The sequence below is a fragment of the Thamnophis elegans genome, chromosome 1, assembly GCF_009769535.1.
Source record: "Thamnophis elegans isolate rThaEle1 chromosome 1, rThaEle1.pri, whole genome shotgun sequence".
NCBI classification, from domain to species: Eukaryota; Metazoa; Chordata; class Lepidosauria; order Squamata; family Colubridae; genus Thamnophis; species Thamnophis elegans.
Window position 1 is genome coordinate 11,119,585 of NC_045541.1, and position 25,829 is coordinate 11,145,413.

Genomic DNA, 25,829 nt, shown 5'->3' on the forward strand with positions numbered 1-25,829 from the left:
CCGGCCTGGCATTTCCAGATGGTTACATCTGCTTTCCATCACTTCCATATAGAAATGATGAATTTTCAGCAATTCTTTTATTATAGCCTTGATTTCTAATTTGTGGTATTTGATTATATTGTATATAAATTGCATTTTCTAGGAACACAATTACTAAAAATTAAATATAAGGAAGATTTTAGTCTTCATAATCATTCAACTCTATAAACTACCTTAATGATATTATTCTTCATTATACACACACACACACACACACACACACAATCATCCATGATCTTTCAAAGGAATGTTTCAAAACTACTATATTTTCACATTGGCAAAGCAATTCTATACATTGCTTCCACTGCGTCAACAGTTTTGATTGATTAGCAGGAAAAAAACCCAAAAATTCACAATTATTCCTAAATGTGCATAAAATTATCTCCTATTGTAAACAACTATTGGAATATTTACGTTTTTCTATTGTATTCCTTGGCAAGCACTTTTGGACATCCCTCTTGTCTGAAATGCCTTAATTTTGACAAAGCAGACAATTGGAGAAGAAAACTAAGATTATCTTAAATTGGAACTTCCTTGTTTGAATTATCTAACAAAAATACAATGAAGCATTACTAAGCATAAGGACATGTCACTGATTTCTACTAACTATAGAAATCTGTTACCGAGGATCTTGACGCTACACAGACTTGGACATTGAACTTGGACATCATAGCCTGTCATCTCTAAGATGGCCAGTCCCAAGAGCAACTATCTTCGCTGGAGAGGAGCAAGCATTTAATCTGTTGGTTCCTAAAGTGTCCTCCTAAGGCTTATTATTTATTATAGTAAGTGACTTTAACACATTTGAGAGATATCTTTTAACACTTTTTTGAAATATAGGCTCAGCTACTATTATATTTAACAATTACCTATGTGACTGTCAAAATAGACTACATACTATACTGTTGTGAATTTGATACTACAGGTAGTCTTTAACTTATGATAATTTGTCTAACCACAATTATAATATTGAACAGGACAACTTATGATTGGTCCCCAGTTACATTGCTGCAATGCACCTGTCATATGCAAAATTAAGGCAGCTTGAGCCTAACCACATTTAACACCACAAGGGCATGTAAATCCCCCCAATTCTCTCCCCCCTCCATGCCCTTTTGGACTCCTGTACTCTGTGCCCCCCAACACCTTATCTGACCTTTACCAACTTATTTCCCCCACTGCTTACTAAGCATGGCCACTCTGGCCCTACAATGAGGCAGCTGCTAGAACAATACGACAGTTTGAGAGTCCTGGTGAAGATGGCCTCAGATGGCCAGCAGCTGCCTCACGAGGGGTGAAGCTGGCAATGCCTCACTAATAGGAACAAGAAGATGGCAAAGGTCAGCTGGGATGGTGGAATTTAGGGTGTAAGGGGCCTCAGAGTGCTGGACCAGACTGGGACTCAGGGGTTTGCACACATGGCTTCAAGCAATATACCCCTTTCCTAGATTCTCCGAATTTGTGTCACACTGCAATACTCCACACTTGTCTAAATAGACACAGCATACATATAAAAGAACACACAAGTTCAATATTTCTCAAGTTGCACTTTTTTCCTAGCTTTTCCCATTCAGCACCTTATTTGAATCTTTTTTACAAAATAAAGTGCCAAGTATTGTTTTTAATAAATACCAAAATCATGGCAAAGAGAATTGTGTTCTAAATCTTTAGGCTAAAATGCTAAGGTCTTCTCACTATAGTTGTTACAGGTTGCAGCTCAGCTTGTTTGCATTACCTAACAAAGTACAGTACAAGGAAACATTTGCTTTGTTTGACTTATCTAACAAAATATAAGGCTTCCTTGTTTGAATTATTTAACAAAGTACAAGGAAGCATCACCAAGGTAGGAACATGTCACTGATTTGTGCCAACTGTAGAAATCTGTGCGACTGCAGATTTGAACTTTCCATAAACAGATGCCATCTCAAACTAAGATGTTCTGTCCCAAGAACAACAAAAGCCTAGAGGCATTTAAAATGCAAATCTTAGCTTTAGCTAAGTAACCAACTTACTAAGATGCCAATGTTTTCAAGGTATGAGATAATCCTCAAATACTGTAAAATATATTCCAGAATATGTATGAAGAAATGTGAATTTATCCTAATCCTTTTTCATTTTTTTAAGCAAAAATAGCTTTTTCAGATAAAACATGCACCTTTTTCAAACACATCTCTCATTTCAGTCACTTAATCTTATATTTTTAGCATGGACACATGTACAAACATAACAGGAATGTTAAAATTACAAATGAGAAATATTTTAATACATATTGTATGAACAAAATTCTACTCATCCAAGAGCTCCCAACTTGAAATCTGTTGCAGATGCTCAAAACTAAATTTCAACAGCAGGTGGGAGTAGAGGTGATAAATACGAATTCACACCATCATTGATTTAAATCCATTTGAGTAAATTTTATGGAACTCAGCAAGGCTTATATTGAATAGATAAGCATGCAATTGAAAAGTAGAAGCCAACAAAAATGAGTGTAATTTAATTCTGTTCGGAAATGTGTAAAAATGTAATAAACTACATAAATGTAACAAAATACTTTTGAAAGGAGTAAAACAGACAGAAATGATTCAGTTATCAAGCCCTGTTTATATTTTATTAAAATGTGTGGTAAAACTCATTCACACATGTATGCATATCACTTGATTTCAGATTTAAAAAATCAACTTGACTGAAAAGCATGGTTTGATGTATGAGGTAATAATGCAACAGCTACTTCTCAAACACAATGAAGTTATGACTTGATGTAAGGATGAATGCTAACTACAGCTGCTGCATCTTGTCCTAATCAATGCTTCTGTTCTCCTACATTGTGATCATCAAGACAACATGTTGCACTGTTTGTTTATAAAGAACACAAGCAAAAAGCCTTGTACCAATTTTCCATGCCTAAAAGAGACAATTTATTCCTTTGTAAAAAAAATAATACTTTTATTTCTATCATGTAATTCAAAAATAATTACTCAAAAGTGACTTACCTTTTCAGAACGTATGTTACAATATGGTGACAAATTTGGAAATCTTTGAAAATATTTATGAACCTATTTCAAATCTCACATTAATCAGCCCGTAAAAACAAGTATTGTGATCTTTTAAATAAAAATAGACATTTTATTTTCTTACACATTTATTTTATAAAGTTAAAATTTCAAAGTGCTTAAGAATGGAATGATCCAAAATAATTATGCCAACTTTTCAAAATTAGTTAAATTGATGTTAAAGAGATTGCAGTTAATCTTGACAATCTGTTCAAATATGAGAAGTTGACACTGTGAAACATTGCACTCATTTTCACAGGATTAAGTCTTCAATTATTTATGATTTAGTCAGACTTGCAATATTATCAGTCGTTGCATGATTTAACTATGTTTTCATTCCTAGTTGTGCAAATTGGTTTTGCTTAAATTCAGTTTTCTCATTTTTTAAAAAAATCGAAACTTGCAGTTTCTCCAAAAATATTTTTTCTAATACACTTTGAATTGTTTCACTCAACTCAGTACCTAACTTATATAACCATATAAAGATTATGCCACTACATATGCTACTACAGTACAATGTGGATGAAATTCTGAATCTTATGGTCAGGTACAACTATTTCTACACATTATGTATAGCTGCATTGGCTAAGCCAGCCAGTAACAAAAGCACACGTACTTGCACACAAGTAAAATACAAACAGTATTTTACAGATTTATAAACATAAAAATACAAGTTCTATATAATACAGAATGTTCTGTTATACATTAACATTCAAAATAAATAGCCTAGTTTTTTATTAGTAAAATGCCAAAACAGTTTAGATTGCATATGAACATCTTCCTAGACAGATAGCAATAGATAAAATAATCAGGATGGAATAGGGCTGGGACGGCGAACCTATGGCATGCAGAGCCATTTGTCAGGGGAGTTGAGTTTAGCCTTTTTTAAAGCCATTTTTCGCCTTCCCCAGGCTCCAGAGGCTTTATAGGAGCCTGGGGAGGGCGAAAAGAGCCTTCCCCCCCCCCAGGCCCTCTGGAGGCTTCAGGACCTTCCCTGAAGCCTCCGGAGCGCAAAAACCCCGCCCTATGGGCAAACTGGAAGTTCAGGAACGGACTTCCGGTTTGCTCATAGGGCCGGTTTAAGTCCTCCGGAGGGCCTCCTGGGGAGCAGGGGAGGCTGTTTTCGCCCTCCCCAGGCTCCTATAAAGCCTGTGGAGCCTGGGAAGGGCGAAAAAGGCATGCAAAAATGGGGGTGTGCCTCTCATGCACACATGTGAACTGAGGGGGGGTTGTGTGTTGCATTATGGGTGCGGCACGCCTGCGCACAACCCCCTGCGCACCCCCCTTATATCACGTGAGCCAAAAAAGGTTCGCCATCGTTGGAATGGGGTTTAGAATGACTATCATTTATATGACACATAAAATCCATTTACTTAATAGAATACTTCGGATGAGAGAACTTTAAATGTATAAATGAAAAACATCCCAACAACTCGTTCAAGTAGCTGCATTCTTTTTATAGGATTGTGCAACTCCTATATTGTAGTCATGTAATTCTGGAAATAAACATGGCTGTTTTAATGAAGCTAAACAGATGATGCAACATTCTCAAAAGTAACTTTTCAGAACTGAATGAAAAACTTTGCAGATCCATTTTATTGATTCATTAGCATCATGCTCTAATCCCACATTCTGGCTACTCCCATGAGCAAATGCCAATTCATTAGAAATGTACTAATTATTTTATGTACTGAACAGATACTGCACAACAAATATATTTCAGGTTTCAGTTCTACACAATTAAGTTTGCAGAAACCCCAGAATGCAGTGGCTGCTTCTTGAAAGGAACAATTTTTTCCCCATTTATCGGTACCTCAACCAGACATGTCCATGAAAAATTACCATGCTATGTGAAGCATGGATATGCCAAATGAATGAGAGCCTTAGTTAGCTACATCATATCATGGCAGCCCTGTGTATGTCAAGTTAGAATTTTGTGAGTTATTTTTTTGCCATGCTGATCCAGCAATCAGATTAGTGAGCCAAGCTGGGCGCCAATGTTGTTCCACTGGCTTCTTCTTTTATAGTTGTAACAGTATTTCTTTCAGGCAATATGAAGAAATAATTTAGAAATGGTAACATCATAGCAATGAAAGAAAGGTAAGATGAAATTAAAGGCAGTAATATCAAGAAAACAGAGTAGCAAAATTTATCTGAGTCTCCTGAACTTGAAAAAAAATGCAAATTGTAAGTGGATCAATAGGATATGCCACACTATGAGCTGCTGAGAGTAGAAGAGGAAAAGGGACATAAAATATACCAGCCTTGTCCTACTCGCCCCATACAGGATTCCCCCTCTGGAATTCTCCTCCCCCCCAGATGTTGGTTTGTCTGAAACCAAGAATAATCCAAACATTTCAGTTTTTCTTAAATCTTGTCTAATGTGAAAGTGTAAGGAAGAACTTGCAAATAAGGTAAAGTTGTTTTTGAATCAGGGAATGCAATACTTTTTACAATGCAATTATAGAAGTTATTTTGATAAAATGGTATAACATGATTCAATAACCATAAAATCCAACTTGTATTAAGTAACTGGATATTCACTAAAATGCAACATGTATTTAAGCAAATTATATTCAAGGCAATCATTTCTAACAAATTTTCCAAGCTATCTGTAATACGATGCACAATTATTTGGGGAAAGCCAGTGTGGTGTAGTAGTTATAGCATCAGGCTAGAATCCAGGAGACTGGGAATTCTAGTCCCTCTTTACGCACTAAGCAGGGTGGGCAATTTTTGGTCAGTCAGACAATGGCAAACCACTTCTGCAATCGTGCCTAAAAATTGCAGGGACTTGTACAGGCTATTGTCATGAGTCAACACCAATTTGAAGGCAGATGTACACATACAGATGTAGGGTAAATACCACAATAAATCACTAGATTGATCAGTTCCATTATGTCTTAAATTGTATTTTTAGAAAAAAAATCTGTTGGGATCCTAATTTCAATTTCTCCTTACATCAACCTATGGTAAATCAATACACATTAGCACATCAGATTGTTTGTCTGGTGAGATAAGTGCGAGTGCATTTTTGAATATGTGCAGATTTGCAGTCATATTTTGGAAAGTAAAAATAGCCCATCTGTAGAAGTTGAAAATAGTCTTGGTAAAAAAAAAAAACACTGCTTAAAGATGACATTTCTTGATTTTGACTAGCTTCTAACAAAGAATAGTAGTGAGACTGTGGGTTGTTGGTTTTTTCTTTTTTCTGACAATCAAATATTGGAAGGTATTAATCCAAACAGTATTGTAAGGATAAGAAGAAAACTCAATATACCGGTACTTGTTAAAAATCTTAGATTGCCACCCTAAATTTTCACTTTAAAATCTTCAAATAAAACATAGTTCTTAAAAGTAACAAGGACAACCACTAACACATTTGCAACTGATCCTGTGAATGGCTTTTTAAAGTTACCATACACATATTACATTTTCAAAGAGTCAGTTGTGTCCCTAAAAAATGTTGCATCGTGGAATAAATCAATGACTGCTAGTAGCCAAACTTATAAACATTTATCTTCATAATTATATGCACACAAATTGCTTACTAGATTGCAAACTAATCCAACACCCATGCTTTAAATCCATGCTCCATTTACCTGCATTACAACTAGGCCATTTTTCATACCTTGCTTACAGTACAGAAATGTAACAGGAATTATCTTTAATTCCGAATTTAACAGTTGCAAGTAATTCTTTCACAGAAACTAATAGTTTCCAATCAAACTCATTCCAATGATATTGTATGGCATACTGTAATTCCTAGTGTACAAGGGGAATACATATTTCAATATACTTAATAGCAATGAAATGATGTCCTTAGTCAAAGGTTTTACGGGGTAATGATCTTTGGAAAGGGTCTATTTATTTGTCCATTATATTTATATATTCTAATTTTCCTCCAAAAGCTCAATGCAATTTATAATTATTTCACTCCCACAATAACACCTGTCAGGTAAGCCGAGCTGGGAACTATTGATTGGGCAAAGATTCCCAGTGAATTTCCATGGCGAATTTTAACATCCTACACTCTACTACATCAGAATGGCTTTTATTGCTGTTGCATTTCACTAGCTTACCCTTCCATTTTATTTTGCAACTTTTAAAGGTAGAAAGGAAAAAAAGCAAGAGTATGCAGAGGACCAGAGAACAGGAAGATTTAAGTCATATTGTAAAACCACCCGGAAACGTGACGAGTGGGGGCACATACATTTACTAAACTACAAAGAGTGGGGAAAGATGCAGAAAAGGAGAAGATGGATGCTTTTTAAACGCGTATAAAACCAGCAACGCAACCTCTCCCGTCGCAATAAAACGGGGGTCGGGTTCACATTTCAAAAGCCACTCTTCGAGGACTTTAAAAAAAAAAACACAACTTTTCCACGGACGCGAGTCAGCGCCCACCAGGGTTGGCGAGCAGAATACACTCGTGGCGGGTCCTCCGCTGTGTTACCTACTATACACACGTGAAGGCGGCCTTGGGCCTAAAATCTGGAACGGCAGCCCTGGGAAGAGGCGGAGGAAGAGGAGGGTATTTGTGCAGTACGGGAACGCCTCCCCCACGAGGCCCCCGAAACCGATCGATAACTCTCCATCCAGATCGCGTGGGCAGCCCCAGGAAAAAAGAGGGAAAACACGGATCGCTCCAGCTCCCGCCACCTTCCTCAAGCCGTCTTACCACGCCTCCGGTCGAACAAAAAAAGCCCCGCTCCTATCTTTGTTTCCCACCCCTCCTCCTCCTCGCCTCTCCTCACACCTCGGGCTTGGGAGGGGGAAGCCGCTTCTCGGCCTCCCGTGAACAAAGAGGCCCAGCCCACCCTTTCCCACCACCCCCTTCTCTCCCCGGGCCGCTTTCCACCCGCCAAGTCCGCCGGGTGGGTTTGATAGGCGGCCGACAAAGCGCCGGGAACGGGAGCCGGGCTTTCGGAGCGGCGTTGAGGGGTGGGAGGGAGGGCGGGAAGCCGGTCTCCTCAGGGAGCTCCTTCTTCACTCCCGCCCCGTAGCGAGAAAAGAGGGGCGGGTAGTGTCGGCAAGCGCCGCCAAGGCAAGGCAGACTCTGCCTTCTCTTCGAACCGGCCCTCATCCTTCCCCGCCACCGCCGAGGGGCGTCAATCCGCCCCGACCACCACCCCCTCCCCTCCCGCCATCTCTCTTTCCCCTCTCCCGCCAGATACCACCGCAGCGGAGCCGGCCGGCCGGCCTGTATGGGGGAGGGAATGTAAACAAACGGGGTTTTATAGCTACCTCAGCTCGAGTGTGCCGTGTGCATCTCCCTCTCCGCTCGGTACCAAACCGCCGCGCGCGCGGGTGCCGCCTCCTCCTCCCACTCCGCAGTGCTGCTGCTGCCGCCGCTGCTGCCGCTGCTACTACTACGACAGCTAAGCTCTGCTTGCTACTTTCCCAGGGCCTCCGCTACGCCATTCATCAAAACCGCTTACGCCGGCCGCCCGACCTTCTGCCGAAGCCGAGCTGTCGCTTGGCGCGCGCGGCTAAACTACGCCACCTCACTTCCCCCCCACGCCTCTGCAGGGCCGATGCGGAGAGTAGTGGCCCCTACGCAAACGGCGTAACTGCGTTAGCGGCGGCAGCTGCGACACTTGGCAGGGGAGAGCATGCGCAGTGGAGCCAGGGGCTTGGATCAGAAAGAGGCTGTTTTCTTTTTCGCGCGGCGTTTACTGGATTTTTTTTGGGGGGGGTGGGGAGGTGGGGAGGGGCTGTTGTCCGCTTGTAAACCAACGAAGACCGCCCACTTTGGAGCCTTTCTTTGCTTTGGGTGTGTAAATGATGGATCGCGGATATTTCGTGGCTTCTCCAGAGAGAGGAATTGGAGTAAAAGTTTTTAAGTATTCAAGGGTGGAGCAAGAAAAGAATGAAAAGACATGATTTGCACAGGAAGAACAGAGAATAAAACTAAGATGAAGGCCGCAATCGAAATAACCCTTGGACGAAAACCTTGAAATTGGCTTATACATACATACATACATACATATATATATATATATATATATATATATATATATATATATATATATATATATATATATATATATATATATATATATATATATATATATATATACATACATACATACAGGGCGGGGCATAACCTTTTCCTAGGGGGTCACAGCAACACTTGTAATAACAACACAAATAATTCATACACCATTCGAAAGCCCATCAAAAACTGAGTTTATTGACACGATTTAATAGTCAGTATGACCACCATTAGCCCTTCGAACAGCATTCAAACCAGGTGGATAAGAACACAACAAATCTTCAAACAGTTCCGTTCGATTTTCCAGATTTTTCAACACAGTTTCCAAATTCATTCTCAAAGTTTCAACCGAATATCGATTTTGACCTTGCTCCTGAATCATCAGAGCTTCCACTTCATCCTTAATTATGGCCCCAATGTTCTCTGCCGGATTGAGATCTGGCGAATTGAGATCTGGCTCCAGCATCGCGAGCCTCTCGAAAGGCAATGCATTTTATTCTGTCAATGATCCTTTGTTCTTCCGAATCGAATTTTCCAGCCATTCTTAAAGCAAATTTAACATTTAATAGCTCATTCAATTCAGTTTTTTATGGGCTTTAAAATGAGGTGTCGCGGAAGTTGTAAACTGCTGTCGATCTTGCTGTGACCCCCTAGGAAAAGGTTATGCCCCCGCCCTGTGTACACACACACACACACACACACAGACATATATATATATATATATATATATATATATATATATATATATATATATATATATACACACACACACACACACACACACACACACACACACACACACACACACAGTCATCAGCCCAATTCATAAATTACTTGCTTCCTAAGTGGGCCATTTCTTTTGGACTTGTTCTGTGCCGTGTTGGACTTTGAATTATGCCCAACAGCCATTTGACTTCTTGTATCCCAGTTCGTGTTCATTCTGGGTTAATCTTGGAAAAGCTAATCAGGTTCTCTTTGGATAAAAGGTCATTGGAAACTAGTAAGCTATATTGGGAAACAGAAGAAAATCCCAGAGGGCTGCAATTGGCAACTAACTACCATTTTGAAGCCAAGAAGTGTACTTGAATGTGCCTCTAAGTCACCAAAGAGTTGAACTCAATTGAAAGGAGTTCTTCATTTTTAAATGAATAACAGCACCTTCAAAACTGAATCAGCTCTCATTCCCTGCCAAATGTTGGGTCTTCATTACCAGAAGAAAAATAATCTCTCGAGATACATGAGTGGATAGTTACAGAATCTTCTTTGAAACTCTAGTATGAAAAGACTTAATTCTTCACCAAATACTGTCCACATTTAATAGTAATCCAATAGGCCCATAGCAGAAGTGTTATGATACTGTGGAAAGTTATCACCCAGCCCTCTCCCAGAAAAATGAAATATCCTAGGAAATATTAAAAAGGCAGAATATTATATTTCCCTGGATGTGAAAAGGAGGAAACATGTTTTAAATTGAGAGTAGCTTCCTGCCTCCACCTCCTTTGTCAATGGGCCATTAAGAAGGGAAAGCCAGTCCCTTTAAATAATAAAGAGTTCTCCCCTTCAGCTCCAGAGTGATGGGATTAAGGCACGATAATATTGGCCCTTTACCCAACTCACCACATGACATCTGAAAACTCAACCCAACCTGGATTCAAAACGCAGCCTAGAGAGTTGCCCCTGCATGGGCCCATGGGAGCCTGATAACCAATCAGAATACAAGCTCAAGATCAAAGGCCAGAGAGGGCATAAAACCAGGGACTCAGCATCTCAGACCTTCTCTTTTCTCCACCAACATTGAAGCATGTGATCACCTGTTGTGTTCAGGACTCAAGCCATGTGGCCCTGTCCAACAATAAACCATCTTTCCAAGCACCCTCCATGTCTCCAGTGGCTTTCCCCCCACTTGGAGCAGGACCCAGAAGGACATTTCTTTCAACAATCCCAAGCACAAAAAGTTGGTGTGTTTGTCCTACATTGTGATGATGCTTTAATAAATTATGTTCCCAATGGATATTCTTCAGGGGTTATTTTTCAGCCATTTCTGTAAAACGAATATTGAAAATTAAAAAAAATGCCTTTATCGTAACGATCACTTGACTTCATTCCTAAAAATATATGTGGGATGCTGATGTCAGTTACCTCTCTAACCCATGGAGTCTCACCATTAAAAAAAATGCTGTAGAATTCAATTATGGAGGAATGGGGAAAACAGCTGCACAATATTCTTTTTTTTTGACAGCTCTAAAAGTCATATACTAATGAAAATCTAAGAACATCACAATAGTTGAATTATGCACTGCTTCAGAACATACTAAGTAATATAGGTCTCTGGAGCAGCTACAACTCTTCTCAGAATTACAGCTGCTTTAATTACAGCTGCTTTAAATGTGCAAGTAAGTTTCTTTTAAATCATGGTTTATAGAGCATACTGAGTTCACACAGCATATTAAGTCAAAATTAACAACTGGATCAAACGCATGTTGCCTGAGTATTGGCTTTCAAACAAAACATGTGAACAGCAAGGAAATGTCTTCTTTTTATTACACTTATTAGCTGTTCAGGAGCTGCCATTCCAGGTCAAAAACAAAGGGTCAGATCTGGTTGAGTGGGGGCCTACTCAACAATTCATCCATTGTCCAACCATTCACATAAGCTTCACTCATTTTTCTCCCCTGTTCAAATGACCCCTCCCACTGATTTCCTTCAGTGTCAGGTAAATGCCACCTGAGTTTGTTTCTTAAAGGAGAAGGAGGTCTGATTTTCTCTTTCCTGAGCAATTCAAATCCTATTTTTTTCATTCAGCACTGCATTTAGGGTCATATAGAGGACTGGTTTTTTATATTGACTGTTAGTCAATAGTGGGATGATGAGAGTATTTGTTTTTATAGCTTTTTATTCTGTTGAAAGAAATGTCCTTCTGGGTTCAGCTCCAAGTGGGGAAGAAGACACTGGAGACATGGAGGCTGCTTGGAAAGATGGTTTATTGTTGGACAGGGCCACATGGCTTGAGCCCTGACCAGAAAAGCTGATCACATGCTTCAATGTTGATGGAGAAGAAGAGAGAAGGGCTGAGGAAGGGGCTTGCTAGGCTTTTTATACCGTTTAGTCCCACCTCTCTGTTTCCTGTTCCTGTGTAAGAAATGTATTCTGACTGGTTGTCAGACTCCCATGGTGCCATGCAGGGGCAACTCTCTAGGCTGTGATGAGTTCTCAGATGCCTTGTGGTCAGTTGAGTAATATCCCTTCCCCCTACAGCTGCAGTGAGGAGAAGTCTTTATTATGTAAAGTGGGCTAGCCTGGCCATCTTAAAAGCTATAGGCAACTATTCTGTCTTTTGAAACATGTTTCTTTTCACATCCAGAGAAATATTCTGCCTTTTCAATATTTCCTGGGATATTTCATTTTTCTGGGAGAGGGCTGGATGATAACTTCCCACAATTCAAAGCACCTTTCTTTAACCAGGTACCTCCAGATGTTTTATCAGACTACAATTCTTGCAACCTGGTTGGAAGTGATGAGAACTAGTTTGACGAACATCTGGAGGGCATTAGATTAAGAAAACTGTTCAGATGTGTGACTTATTAAGAATGTAAAATTAAGAAATAATCACGTGTTTGGGGGCAGCACATCCATATTAAGAGAAACATTTGTAGGATAAATCCAATCAGAATTAAGAAATGTAAATCGTATATATTGTCTATCTTGCTAGATTTATGTAAAATATTCTGTATAATGTTTATGGGTCTGGTTGACTTTATGGGACAATAATTGTCCTATAAATTCTATGGGTTAATGTTCACACATATGTTTGTTAGAAAATAACAAGTCATATTGCAAAGCAAGGACAAAAATATGTTAGCTACTGCTTATTTACCAATTGAGAGCCCTATTTCAGTATTGTTTGCAGATTGTATAAAGATGTGGGACATACTTTATTAACACAGCAAAGTGTTCAGGTGCTCTGGTGCTTTCAAAGTTATTGATGGATATGCTGAACATGCAGCAAATGGCTAAAAATCAGCAGAACTCTTGTTATGTTTATACAAATAATATTTAATTACCTCATGTGATGGATTGGCCCTCAAGTTTAATGATCCTGAGAATCTGCCACAGCCAATCTTCCACAGAATTTTCAAGAAGTCTATGGACTGCTTCCATTTCGACTACATACAGTTATGCTTAAGATTGCAAGCTCCTCCAGTGGTTATTGCTTCCTGTGGTGGGGGTTGTTTTATGTTAATCTGCACTTGGCAACTTTCAGAAGTTTGCTGGTATCTGCCAGCCTCTCCTACGTTGTTAAGCTTCAAAGCCTGCAGGATTGTGATTAGGATGGTTAATAGCTCTTTGGAATTCGAGAGCAGATTAAGGGCAGGTGAAGTTACGCCCTTTCAGAATGCAGCAGGTTTGGATCTGCATTCTTTATCTAGATGCTCATAAAGGCAGTAAGATACAGCCACCATGCTAACACCTAAATCATAGCTATTTGGAATATGCTAGCTCACAGACAATATCTACAACATTAAACTTGCATCTGGTTTGTTTGTTTTTTTTGCCATTATTTTACAATGTCCCAGTTAACAACAAGGTCTGAATTTTGTAATTCTGAATTGCAGAGGGAATTTATAGCCTAATTTGGAAATATTTCAAGATGAACGCTTTTGCCCCAGAAAATGGTTGTACAGAGCAGAATGCTTTGGGGACAGCAGATAGATAATTCAGCATTTCCTAGGAAATATTGAAAAGGCAGAATATTTATCTGGATGTGAAAAGAAACATGTTTTAAAAGACAGAATAGTTGCCTATAGCTTTCTGCCCATCCCCAGCTAATGGGCCATTAAGATGGCCAGGCTAGCCCACTTTACATAATAAAGACTTCTCCTCACTGCAGCTGTAGGGGGAAGGGATATTACTCAAGTCTCCACATGGCATCTGAGAACTCATCTATACCTGGACTCATCACAGCCTAGAGAGTAGCCCCCTGCATGGTACCATGGGAGACTGACAACCAGTCAGAATACATTTCTTACACAGGAACAGGAAACAGAGAGGTGGGACTAAACAGGGTATAAAAAGCCTAGCAAGCCCCTTCCTCAGCCCTTCTCTCTTCTTCTCCATCAACATTGAAGCATGTGATCACCTTTTCTGGTCAGGGCTCAAGCCATGTGGCCCTGTCCAACAATAAACCATCTTTCCAAGCAGCCTCCATGTCTCCAGTGTCTTTTCCCCCACTTGGAGCTGAACCCAGAAGGACATTTCTGTCAACAGGTTTTACTGATTTAACGTAACTCCGCCCATCCCTTTAGATGGTAATGTCTATTGTGCTTTTTGGCTTTCAGATATAATCAACCAATTCTGCTGAATTTGTCCCCCCACTCCAAGGTTTATTTTGCCAAGTTGAACTTGGAACTTCAGTCCCAAATTCCTGTCCATGTAGCACTCCACAATGGCTTAGCAGTTTGAGCAGCCCGGCTCTGTAAGTGTAGAACATCAAAGTGGAAATTTGAAAATTATAATCCATTCAGTTGCATGTAAGTGACAAGAAGCTGGGAAAAGTAGAAGTTGAAAAAGAGGGCTTATTGCTATAATGGATGCTAAGAACACAGTAGTGCCTATTCAGCTTTTTTCTTCTTCTTTGCAGTTCCTGAAGCAATACCTTGGACCATTGAAAGTCCATTTAAGATGCTGTGATTATCCTGATTTTTGTGATTATTCTGATTTTGGAGATGACAGGTGTGGGAACTTTTACAAAACAGATTGACATCAATGCCAGTTGAGGATAGGATGTGCACTTGATCCCAACCCATGTGCTTTAAATAATAAAGTATATTGTGCTGCTTCTGTATTAGACAGAAGGTGTAATAACATATAACAGCTGTTTACTCAGTAATTACTATTTTGATAGGAATCTCAGAGCTTCTAAAAGCTATTATCCTCCAAAAGGAAGTAGGGGATGTATAAAATAAAAATATAAAAAAGCAGAAATTTAAGATAGAATAGAGTGTATTTAAAATTAGGAGTTGGAGCTCCCTTGTTATTGCTTAATGTGAGTTAAATATGTGTTTTCTTTGATTCATGTAGGAAGTTACCATCCATCCCTCTCCTAGAAGAATGAAATATTTTAGGAAATATTAAAAAGGCAGAATATTATATTTCCCTCCATGGGAAATGGAGAAACATGTTTTTTTTAGGCAGGAAGCAGACTTACTTTTAAAATCCCTCACCCTCCTTAATAGCCCACAGCAGATGTCAGCACTTAAGAGATAAAAAGATAGCTAGGTCTATTTATAAGCAAATGCCCTCATCCAAGATCCAACAAAGGTAGGGTTAGCCCTCTACCCTTCTAGCAACAGAACTCACCACATGGCACCTGGGGAGATTACATTATCCAGCAAGATTCAATCAAGCTTGGGGACTCAAGCCATGCGGTCCTGTCCACCATTAAACCATCTTTCCAAGCAGTCACCATGTTTCCAGTGTCTTTCTTCCCACTTGGAACTGAACCCAGATGGACATTTCTTCCAACAATTTGGCACCCAAAGATGGGACTCCAAGCTAACCTGACCAATGGACCTGGCCCAGGTTAGCCTTCCTTGCCTGTACAGACCCATTGAGTCTGTGGGTGAGTTTTCCTGGTCCTTCACCATTTGTAACAAAGGTTTTAAAGGGGATTTGAGTGTTGAGCTCAAAGACTGCTTGGAAAGAAGGCGAGCACTTCTAAATTTTAACTTTAAAAGCCCAGGAGGTGAATAGCAATAGCAGTTAGACTTATATACCGCTACATAGGGCTTTCAGCCCTCTCTAAGCGGTTTACAGAGTCAGCATATTGCCCCCAACAACAATCCGCGTCCTCATTTTACCCACCTCGGAAGGATGGAAGGCTGAGTCAACCCTGAGCCGGTGAGATTTGAACAGCCGAACTGCAGAACTGCAGTCAGCTGAAGTAGCCTGCAGTGCTGCATTTAACCACTGCGCCATACTCTCTGAAAGAGAGTATATGTCTCTCTGTGTGAATGTACTTGAGGAAAAAAAAAACCTTCTCTGCCACAGCTGGATTTTGCTCCCTCTGTGCCTTTCCCAGCCACAGAAAGGATCTGGTCTACCAACAGAGCCTGGAAAGTATAAATGGTCAGGGCACAGCGCAGGACCTTCTGTTAAGAAATGAAGGAAGTGTGTGTGGGAAGGGTTGAAAGGCAATTGAGAAATTCACTCTTGGGTGACATCTGGGCTGCTGAATGCCCAGATACAGGCAGTTACACAGATGACCCTACACAAAAGGTGCCAGGTTTTGACCTTCCTCACCAGCATTGGTCAACTCTGAACAGGATCCATACCCAACCTGGTGTCTGCCAAGACTGATTATTTGTGGGGTCTTGTCTCTATTCCTCAGTGTGACTGTGGTGCTCCTCACAAAATATCCATCACATTGTGTCCGAATCTCCAGCTTACTCCGGCTCAATGTCTGATTTTGTCAACATAGAGCACCCTGTCCTTGAAGGTCCCACCACAAAATCGTGTTCGACTAAAGCGTGCTCGACGAAACCGCATAACTGACGTCATCACAGGGCGACAACAGCACGGAGACAGAATCACGCTGTAAACGCTGAACTTAAAATTAACCCCTAAACCTAAACCTAACCCCCCTAAACCTAATCCTAACCCTAACCCTAAACCTAACCCTTAACCTAACCCTAAACCTAACCCTAAACCTAATCCTAAACCTAATCCTAACCCTTAACCTAACCCTAACCCTTAACCTAACCCTAAACCTAACCCTAAACCTAACCCTTACCTTAACTTGAATCGGCTTGCTTTTAAAGTGCTATTTAAAGCGCCCTTCTTTCTCCGCGCTCGCTGTTGTCGCCCTGTTGATGACATCAGTGCTGCGGTTTAATCGGGAGCGCTTTAGTCGAGCACGGCTTTGTCGTCCAACGGTGCTTGAATGGCTGGTTGGACGGGACATTAACATTTGAAGAGCCAAGGTGGCGCAGTGGTTAAATGCAGCACTGCAGGCTACTGCTAGATCAGCAGTTCAGCGGTTCAAATCTCACCGGCTCAGGGTTGACTCAGCCTTCCATCCTTCCGAGGTGGGTAAAATGAGGACCCAGATTGTTGGGGGCAATATGCTGACTCTCTGTAAACCGCTTAGAGAGGGCTGAAAGCCCTATGAAGCGGTATATAAGTCTACTGCTATAAGTCTACTGCTATTGAACCACCATAAGCCCACGTATTTGCCATATGCTAAATAAATACATAAATAGGAAATCCCATTGGTGATCCCTTCAGTTGTTGATAGATCTCTCTGTCGAATCTGAAGTAGGTGATTATGTATAGTTGGAGGGATTTGCATGTGCTTACGGTTTAGTAAGGTATAGAAATCCAGTCTTGAAACCACATGAATGCTCCTATACCATTAAGAGCAGCTTGATCTGCAGAAATCAGGCCAGATTTTCCTTAACAGTAAATACTGTACCCCAAAAAATTATCTATTGATAGTACTGTGAAAGTTTGAATTATGCAATTCCAGCTATGTTTCTGCACGTTATAAGAAGTACAGTATCCCTCTTTGAAGTGTATGAATCAGGATGTGAACAATTCAAATCTTCTCTTTTTACTTCTTTGTCACCTAGGCCTATATTAACCACATAGTAGCGTGGTACCACAAATTATTTATGTACTTATTTACTGGGTTTTATATTACCACTCCAGTCCAAAAAGACTGTAACTGTCTTACCCTCCTGTCCCTCCTTACAGTGTCAGATTGAAACACAAAAGAAATAATAGCAATCTCCCTTAATAATAATAGAACTCATACTCCTTCACAGAGTCCTGGTACAGCATCAGGTATCTTTAGTTATCTTAAATGTTTCCCAAGGCCCTGGAGCTAAGTCTTAATTGCCTTCTGGGACAATAGCAGGGATGGGCTGTCCCTGGTGCTATTGTAACTTTTCCCCCAATTTCATTAGAATGTATCTTGATCACATTAGGTAATTGGCCAATTGAATGGGTATAGAAATTCCCTGGCAAAAGTAGCTAACCCTCCTCCATAGACCTTTCAAATCTCTCCATACCAATTCACTTCCAGAATTAATCTGCTAATATAATGGGTGAAAGCTAGCAGCTTCTTTTAAAGTTAAAATCTGACCTTTGTCCTCTTTTCATTGGCAACTAGGAAAGATGCTTGCTTATACAAATTTGGCTGCAGCTATCCCTTTGCTTTAGGCTCCTTGAGTTAAAAATAGCAGCGTTGAAATAATTGTGGTGCTTCCTTTGTGCATCACAACACCTATCCCCAGCTGCATTTCAGCCTGATGTTTCCTATGAAAGTCATCTGCTTCTTTTCCAAGTCTTTATCTAGTTGAGCAGGGCTTATCAGATCTGAGCTGTGAACAACATACAACTAGGCTCTGCAATAATTTTCTGTATTTCTTTGCTGCTATTTAATGGTTGTTTGGATTTTTGTAGCACGGATCTGTCAGTCAAAAGCTGAAGTTTCCCAAGTCTTTGTTCAGAAGCAGAAAGACTAACGAAAGTATTTATTTTAATAGTATTCTCCTTTCTGTCTCTCCCGCATATATCACACATTGCAGCAAAAGCCAAGCCAGCATGAAGTTATTTTAAAAGCACAACAGCATACCTTGGTTTGAAATAGCAGCAGTTTAATGGTTTTGACAGCATGGAAATGATCTTTGGTTATTTCTATTGTAAGGCTATCAAATATAGGTTGCAAAACTCCAAACAACCAGGTAGCAGAGTTTTCTATGTTGCCATTTTTTGTTTCCAGGCTTTTAGTCCAGGTCTGGTAGCTTAACTTTCGTTCTTTTATTTTCTTAAAAGTTTGGGAAGATTTTTATTTACCAGAAACTGATAGACACAAATATAGAAAAACATGATCTGCTGCCTGATGTCCCCCCTCACAATTGTAAAGATATCTTTTTTTTCTGAATAAGTTGGGGATTGGTTAAATGTTTTAAGCTCCAGTCATGTATTTGCACATCTCCATTCCAGCCATGGAGAATCTACAAAGGAGATAAAGGTTATCAAATATTAGATTAGATTGTTCAAAATTATGTTTTTATTTGCTCATTGATCCACCTTATCAAAGAAGTTATTCTGAAACACACATCTGATCCAATAATAATCAGTATGTATAAAGCAGTGACGTGCGGTGAGGTTTATAACTGGTGAGGCACTGACACAGGGGTTTCAAATTTTTTTAGACTTGTGGACTTCAACTCCCAGAATTCCATAGCCAGGCATGCTCAGTTCCGATTTAAAGCGACAGCATTTCCCCCCCTTGTGAAATAAGTTTTCCTTCATTTTTTTTCTTCTCCCTTCCCCTCCTTCCTCTCTCCCTCCCTCCCCCTCTCTCAAACAGACACATGCAGACACAGAAGTTGGATCCCTCTTTCACTCACTCACTCTAAAACAAACACAAACACAGAAGTTGGATTGGATATATTTTCCAATGGCTTGAAAGCAGCTCCTCTGCCATACCTCCCCCATTCCCCTGCTGCCTTCCGATCTGAGCCTTTGATTGCAGGTGGAGTCACGTTGCCTTTTCAAACTTGTAATCAGTGAAGCTGGGCTTATATACTTTTATCCAGCTCCCTCTCTCCCTCTGTGTGTGTTTCTGTGTGTTTGAAAAGGCAATGTGGCTCTGCATGCATTCAAACTTTTTGAATTCCTCCCCCCTCCCCACACACGCACCTTTTCCAGCCGTTTCAGAGAGGATTTCAACTCTGCTGTTGCCTGCCATCATGAAAAGAAAAAAAATGTAAAAGGAGAAAGGCATGAGTTCTGAGGTCAGACTGAGCTAGTTTATCCCAGACCCTCTAAAAAGCCTCTAAAAACGGCCCTTTACAGGAGGCGAGAGAACCACGTGCCTCATCTACATAAGGAATTTTTCGGCTTTTAACCCTTGCTTAACTCTGCTCGAGTGATCGTAAAGATAGACTAAATGAGACACGTGGTTCTCCCTCCTCCTCCTGTAGAGAGGGCTTTTTTAAACAGTTAAGCACTAAGCAGAGACATCCACTGTGACTCTGGCAGCAACTACCTCAGCCTTTTTCCTTTTACATTTTTTTTCCTTTTCATGATGACAGTGGTGAGACTCTGCCTTCCCTGACTGCACGTCACTGGCATGCCCCCTGGCAACACACACCTGCCTTCCCCCAGATCAAACAAAACCCTGATGTGGCCCTCAGTGACATCGGGTTTGATACCCCTGACGTAGAGAAATCAATACTCCTTTTAGTTGTGTAGGTGAGAGGTGCTTTTTCCTGCTTCAGTAGAACATCAAGAGTAGCTCATTACAAAAACATCCAATTTACATGGTCATTCATAGCCCAATGAAATCCTGTTAGATTTCTATTGTTATGTCCACTTGGGGCAGCCCTTAAACAGTGTTTGTAGATTTTAGCTCATTCCTCTGTTATTTTCTTGTTCTGTTACTGTTGTTGATTTTTAATTGGAGGGGGGGGGAGTTTATTATGTAGTGCTAATATTTTAAAATCTATTTTATGATATTTCTGGCTGGAACCTGCTGTCAGGTGAGTTATATATATATATATTTTAAAATATTAAAATTAAATGAATCTGACAGGTTAGCTCTTAAGGAAAAGCGCTTTGTTTTCTTTGTTTTTATATTGTAGGAAGTTGTCACCCAGCCCTCTCCCAGAAAAATGAAATCTCCTAGGAAATATTGAAAAGGAAGAAACATGTTTTAAAAGACAGAATAGTTGCCTGCAGCTTCCTGCCCATCCCCCTTTGTCAATGAGCTATTAAAGCCTGCGCTAGTCCACTTTAAATAATAAAGAGTTCTCCACTTCAGCTCCAGGGGGATGGGATTAAGGCATGATAATATTGGCCCTTTACCCAACTCGCCACATGGCATCTGAAAACTCAACCAAACCTGGATTCAAAACGCAGCCTAGAGAGTTGCCCCTGCATGGGCCCATGGGAGCCTGACAACCAATCAGAATACAAGCTCAAGATCAAAGGCCAGAGAGGGCATAAAACCAGGGACTCAGCATCTCAGTCCTTCTTTCTCTTTTCTCCACCAACATTGAAGCATGTGATTTTTTGGTATTTTTTTTATTTGGTATTTTATTAAGATTTATAGGCCGCCCTTTTCCCTGAGGGGACTCAGGGCGGCTTACAACCATTAGGGAGGGGGTACAATACAAAATAAACAATATATAAACAAAATAAGTAGTAAAAACACAACATGCATTCTACATTCAACACTCGGGTGGGGCAAATTAAGGACTTATCCCCAGGCCTGTTGGGAGAGCCAGGTCTTGAGGGCTGAGCGGAAGGCCTGGACGGTGGTGGGTGAGGGTGCGTATCTCAACGGGGAGATCGTTCCACAGGGTCGGGGCTGCAACAGAAAAGGCTCTCCTCCGTGTAGTCGCCAGTCGACATTGACTGGCAGATGGGATTCGGAGGAGGCCCAGTCTGTGCGATCTTATCGGTCGGAGGGAGGTAATCGGCAGAAGGCGGTCTCTCAAGTACTCAGATCCACTACCATGAAGGGCTTTAAAGGTGGTCAACAGCACCCTGAAGCGCACCCTGATCACCTTTTCTGTTCAGGGCTCAAGCCATGTGGTCCTGTCCACCAATAAACCATCTTTCCAAGCAGCCTCCATGTCTCCAGTGTCTTTTTCCCCACTTGGAGCCGAACCCAGAAGGACATTTCTTCCAACAATACCAATAGCTTTGTAAGGTTAGATACTAGGAATGGTAGAGAAAGAATGACAGCCTCTTTCCTAGTTTACCATGGATTATAGTTGCAGGTAGAATTTCAATAGTTGTGTTCCCTAGATCCATTAACAGCTGTCTCCCAAATTTGCCTCCAGATGTACTGTACATCTCAGGTTTTACACTCCATAATTCTGAAGGAGCTGGCGGAACCACTGAACAAAATCTTTCCGAGCTTATGGAGTTCTAGAGGATTGGGAAAGCACTGCTGTGGTTCCAATCTTCAGAGAGGAAAAAAGTGAATCTTAAGAAACTACAGATAAAATAGTTTGATATCAATACCTGGGAAAATCCTGGAAAAGATAAAGCAGCAGATTTGTAAGCACCTAGAAATAAACAAGGTATTTACTAGAAGCCAGCATGGGTCTGTTAAAAGTAGGTCATGCCAAACAACCCCTATTGTCTTTGATAAAGTAACCAAACTAGTGAATCAAGAAGATGCTGTGGATATACTGTAGTAGGCTTCAATACGGCATTTGGTAAAATAGACTACAGCCTACTTCTTGATAAAATAGAACAATGTGGGATCGAGTTCCACCACCAGATGCATTTACAGTTGACTGACCAACAGCAGTCAGCATGTGGTCCCCAGTGGAATTACATCTAAATGGAAAGAAGCATGCAGAGGAGTACCTCAAGGTTTTGTCTTGGGCCCAGTGCTCTTCAACATCTTTATAAATGATAAATCATTGGCTCAACAGTAGTATCTGTGAGGGGAATTTAGGTATGTTTGAATGTTTGAATGTTTATTTCATTTATATGCCGTCCTTTTCCCCCGAAGGGGGACTCAGGGCGGCTCACAACTCAAACCAGGGAAGGGGGGATACAGACAAATTAACAACAACACAAAAAACAATACATGATTTAAAAACACACAACAATCATACCATTCGAGGCGGGGCAACGGTTCTTTAGCCCCAGGCCTGTCGGAACAGCCAGGTTTTAAGGGCTTTGCGGAAGGCCTGGAGGGTGGTGAGGGTGCGAATCTCCACGGGGAGTTCGTTCCAAAGGGTCGGAGCAGCCACAGAGAAGGCTCTCCTCCGGGTAGTCGCCAGTCGACACTGGCCGGCGGATGGAATTTGGAGGAGGCCTAGTCTGTGGGATCTAATCGGTCTGGTGGAGGTAATTGGCAGCAGGCGGTCTCTCAAGTACCCAGGTCCAATACCATGAAGGGCTTTATAAGTGATGACTAGTGCCTTGAAGCGTATCCGGAGACCAATAGGCAGCCAGTGCAGCTCGCGGAGGATAGGTGTTACGTGGGTGAACCGAGGTATCCTGATAGACCACTGCTTAAATATGAGCCAGCAGTGTGCTGCAGCTACCAAAAAAGCCAATGCATCCGAGGCTGCATCAAGGACCAAAGAAGTGATAGTATTGCTCTATATTGCACTAGTAATGCTACACTTGGAATACTGCATCCAGTTCTGATTATCAGGATACAAAAAAGATGCTGAGGTCCTAGAAAAAAAATGCAAAGAACAACAACAAAGATGAGGTTTGAAGTTGAAACCATATGATGACTGCTATGGGAATTAGGGGAGACATGACAGTCTTCCAATACTTGAAGGGCTGTCAAAAGGATGAGGAGGTTGATTTATTCTTCAAAGCATCTAAAAGCAGAACAAGAAGCAACAGGTAGAAGCTAGTCAGGAATCCAGAATTAGAACTAAGGAGAGAAACTTCCTGGCAGTGAGAACAAATATCATAGTCAATGGAACAGCTTGCCTCTCAAGACTTATAGGTGCTCTTATCACTGGAGGTTTTCAAGAAAATATTATACAACCATTTGTCCAGGTTGGAAAAAGAACTTTTGCCTAGGGCAGGGAGGTGGATTAGAAGATCTCCAAGGTCCCTTCCAGGCCTACAAACCTATTATTTTATTTGAAAGTATGGAGAGAGGGGTGACAAAGTCACCATGGCTACTTTTGAGGATGGTACATTCAGAGGATACAGTTTTGTATCCAGAATTTCCCTGTGCTAAAGAGAAATATTGGACTCCTTAAAATTCCAAATTGTGTAGAGAACCCCTATAAATTGAGTTAAGTTTAGTTTGTAGTTTAGGGCTATGAAGAAGACCAGGGAAACCCAAATTCAAGTCTGTTTTCAATTATGGAAGTTCACTGAGTGACTTCAGATCAACCACTGTTTCTCAAGTCGTAGCTATCAGGGTTCCAAGTAACATACCCATAGCAAACAAAACTGAGGCAGGCAATTTCCTCAAAGAATAGGTTTTTTGGATATGTCATATTGGCACAGGCTGCTGAAAACTGACTGAATATTCCCATAGTTTTCACGTAATTAAAGTCACTTTCTCAAAACAACCAGTCACATGGTCCAATCAGGATGCTATCCAGTTCTAGATCGTGACCCGACAAATGCGCGCACGACAAAAGCGCGCCGACAAAACCGTGGTGCGAAAACCATGATGTTATCAACGCACCCACAACAGCGTGCCAACAACAGCGCGCCGACAGAAGCGCGATTTAAGTTAAGGCAAGGGTTAGGGTTAGGGTTAGGTTTAGGGTTAGGTGTAGAGCGCGGTTCTGTCGGCGCGCTTCTGTGCTCATTCATTGGCGCGATTTAGAACTCGCAGTTTTGTCGCTGCGGTTTCATCGGGCACGATTTTGTCAAGCGTGCATTTGTTGGGGAACCGTTCTAGATGATTCCAGTCCGCTCCTTCCAAGCACCTGGAGGAATGTCCTTAGTTCCCAGGCGAAAGTATTTTGTTTTGACTACTACAACGTCCCAACTATCTCTATTCCCCCTTCCCTATCCCTCTTCTCCAGTGTGTCAGCACTGAAGTCCCAAAATGGCCTCAGTCAGGCCAGGTTCAAGGTTGACAGTAGCTATTGTCTGGAGATAGAATTGGAAAAGGAAATACTATATACAGTATCTTACCATGAGTTCTTGGCAAGCTAGAACCCGCCTCCCCCCAGTAAATAACAAGAACCATTCAGAACAAGGCTAAATATGTGATTGACAGACACCTTAGAAGTGTTAGCTTGCATGCTTGTCCAATCCCCTTATAGATGTTTTCTGTAATTTAAGTGGTATCCATAATAAGTAACAGTACAAGGTTAAAGGATTCTCATACTGATAAGGATTCAACCACCATTGTATAAGATGGTCACAGCTGCAGTCTCCACCTTAATCAAGCAAAAGATGTACCTCATCTCGAATCCACCATACGCATGGGGGGTGGGGGTGGGGAGATTCCCATAGTCCCTGCTCTAATCTACATATAGGTATATTGGCTCTGAAAATAATTAGCTGGTTGAAATTCTTGTACTGCTACTATTTTTATTTTAATAAATCTGACTACATGTAGTCTGGGAAAGTGCTTGGGGAAAAATACTTCCAGTTCAGGCAGTTAGAAGGCTCTGGACATTAAGCAATATTTGCAGTCAGTGGATTTTTGTGAATTTCAGATTCTACCTCCTTAACTGAAAGGTACATCCTGCTGAACTCAATGGAGCATACTTCAGAAAAAACAAAAACCCAATCAAGAATATACCACTTAACCAAATTAAGCTAAAATGATGGTCTAATACTTAGAAAGGGACAATTTCCCCAGTGGATTTTAATTATGTAAGCAAAGCAGACCTACTGTAGACAGGAGCCAGTCATGAGTTCCATTTTTCTCTTTCTTCCTCTAGAAACATGGTTAGCAATAGCAATAGCAGTTAGACTTATATACCGCTTCATAGGGCTTTCAGCCCTCTCTAAGCAGTTTACAGAGTCAGCATATCGCCCCCAACAACAATCCGGGTCCCCATTTTACCCACCTCGGAAGGATGGAAGGCTGAGTCAACCCTGAGCCGGCGAGATTTGAACAGCCGAACTGCAGAACTGCAGTCAGCTGAAGTAGCCTGCAGTGCTGCATTTAACCACTGTGCCACCTCGGCTCTATTGGTTATTGAAGAGTGAAAGATATCCACCTGGGCACCAACCTCATTTAACTTTGAGAAATTTATACTGAATGG

General features: G+C 41.0%; 1 protein-coding gene across 4 annotated transcripts in view; it reads right to left on the reverse strand.

Moving 5' to 3' along the window:
* The window catches only part of SLC39A10 (solute carrier family 39 member 10), a 40,803-nt gene extending 32,075 nt beyond the window's left edge, over positions 1–8,728 (reverse strand). For 2 of the 4 annotated variants that reach the window (XM_032210068.1, XM_032210042.1), the window contains exon 1: positions 8,337–8,728. The gene's annotated coding sequence lies outside the window, so the exon portion shown is untranslated. Of the gene's footprint in view, positions 1–7,549; positions 7,941–8,266; positions 8,281–8,336 lie in introns of those variants that run through there. The other 2 variants (XM_032210058.1, XM_032210050.1) reach the window with 2 other exon arrangements.
* Positions 8,729–25,829: the final 17,101 nt, after the last annotated feature.